General features: G+C 47.7%; 2 non-coding genes across 2 annotated transcripts; both read left to right on the top strand.

Annotated features, from left to right (window-relative positions):
* The first annotated feature begins 1,131 nt into the window (after positions 1-1,131).
* TRNAE-UUC (transfer RNA glutamic acid (anticodon UUC)) lies at positions 1,132-1,203 on the top strand. Its single transcript has one exon. It is a non-coding gene; the product is annotated as a tRNA-Glu (tRNA).
* Positions 1,204-1,816: 613 nt separating this feature from the next.
* Positions 1,817-1,887, top strand: TRNAQ-CUG (transfer RNA glutamine (anticodon CUG)). Its single transcript has one exon. It is a non-coding gene; the product is annotated as a tRNA-Gln (tRNA).
* The last annotated feature ends 352 nt before the right edge of the window (positions 1,888-2,239 follow it).

A 2,239-nucleotide genomic window follows, 5' to 3' on the forward strand; every position in this document is an offset into this window, starting at 1 on the left:
TTAGGGGCAAATGCTTCCGCAGCACTGGCCCGGCCCCTCCGAGCTACCTGTCAGTCCTGCCAGTTCCATCAGGTCAGGGGTCAATGTCGGCTTCTGGCCGGTATTTTGCTATTTCATTGCACATCCGGGTAGTTTGCAAACCTCTCATACTCTATTATCTACAGGGCAAAAAGTGAAAATCAAAACCTCCATGAATCTAATTTTGGCGATGGTCGCCGGTGCAAGAGAGGTCGAGTCGGTCACCACTGACAGTGCTCCTGTCATGGGCACTGTACAGTGCTAGAGAAGGGGTCACAGTGCAGTGCTGTGATGAAGGTCAATGTACAGCGCCGCAGTGAGGGTCGCTGGGCAGCGCTACATAGGGGGCGGTGTGTGTAATTCTACGTGAAGCTCATTCTTCGCAGCGCTGGAATGGGATCGGCTCGTTTGACAGCTGCCTGAAAATTCACTGTACACTGCAGTGATGTTTACAGTAACGGGTGCAGTAATGTGCGCAGTAACGAGTGCAGTAATGAGTGCAGTGATCACTGAAGTGATGAGTACAGTAATGAGTGCAGTGATGGGTGCAGAAAGGAGTGAAGTAACTAGTGCAGCAATAAGTGCAGTAATAACTGCAGTCATGAGTGTAATGCGTGCAGTAATAAGCGCAGTAATGAGTGCAGTAATGAGTGTAGTGGTGAGGCATTAATAAGAGCAGTAATGAGTCCAAGAATGATTGCGGTAATGAGTGCAGTAGTTAGTGTGGTGATAAGTGTAGTAATGAGTTTGGTAATGAGTGCAGTAATTAATTCAGTAATAACTGCAGGAATTAGTGTAGTATTGAGGGCAGTAATAAGTGCAGGAATGAGGGCAGTAATGAGTGCAGTGATGAGTGCAGTAATAAGTGCAGCATTGAGTGCATTAATTAGTGCAGTGTTGAGTGTAGTAATGAGTGCATTAATGAGTGCAGTAATGAGTGCAGTGATGAGTGGAGTAATGAGTGCAGCAATGAATGCGGTAACAGGTGCAGCATTGAGTGCAGTAATAAGTGCAGCATTCAGTGCAGACACTGGCAGCTCACTGAAGGCTGCAGGAGGCGCTGCGGGGCAGAGGCCTCTATTTATAAAGAGACCCAGGCAGGTCACACACAGCTCCCATATGGTCTAGCGGTTAGGATTCCTGGTTTTCACCCAGGCGGCCCGGGTTCGACTCCCGGTATGGGAAGGACACATTTTTATTGTGGCCGGACATTTTCTTCCTCCTTAATTCCGCCGCAGCTCGTGCAGAGGTCACATATTTCTCCTGCTTCTTCCGTCTCTTCACCGAGAGGAGTTCACCGACCCCTCCAGGTCTCACCTGCCCCTCGCTGCGGGGCTTCCAAGTAACTTCACAAGAGGAACCGGACGATTCTGTTCAAACCCGCGCTTTATTCTCCTGTAAAATGTGCACATTACATGTTCTGCTCGCTCCACATGGGGAGAGAGCGGGGGTTTTACTGAAGCTTGTGAAGGAAAGGGTCCGTTTCATTCCTTTCACAAGACGCTTCATAAGGTTTCTAAGCGCTAGAAGTGCGGGGCAAATGAAAGGATCTGAGTCACAGGACGTTTAAAAGCGCACGTGACTTCTATGCGCCCTTTTAAAACAATCCAGGTTGCAGCTCTGGGTGTTTGTGTATTTCCTTGTTAAATGTCCCTTTTTACATATACCTGGAGCTTTGTATGAAATGTAAAAGTAGAAGGACTTGTAGTGAAAGAAAACATGAATAGGTCACTACAGCTCACCCCACCCAGCCCCACCAAGTCTTGTCACTCCCAGCATGTGAGTAACTTAGACATTCGGTTCCATGGTGTAATGGTTATCACTCTGGACTCTGAATCCAGCATCCGAGTTCAAATCTCAGTGGGACCTGACACTTTTGCCCACTTTACAAATGTGTAATAATCTGTCACAGTTATTAACCGGGTGGTGAATTAAAGCGCCCACGTTCCCTTCTCCTATTTTATAACCACAGAGACACAGAAGAGATGATCTGTGCATTAGAAGAAGGCCCCAGACGGCTTCACCAGCTCCCACAGCAGCAGTGAAGATATTCACCACTGAGACATCCTCTGCAGGGAGGACTCACAAACCCGCTGACAATCTTTCTGAACACAAAACACTTCAGATTTATTTTAATAAGTCCAGACAGCATCAATCCTTGTCCCTAGTGCCAACATGCAGCATTTGTCCCTTCGAGTCGGCACAAACTGGACAATTTACA

This window comes from Pleurodeles waltl, unplaced genomic scaffold (genome assembly GCF_031143425.1).
Source record: "Pleurodeles waltl isolate 20211129_DDA unplaced genomic scaffold, aPleWal1.hap1.20221129 scaffold_39, whole genome shotgun sequence".
Taxonomy (NCBI): domain Eukaryota; kingdom Metazoa; phylum Chordata; class Amphibia; order Caudata; family Salamandridae; genus Pleurodeles; species Pleurodeles waltl.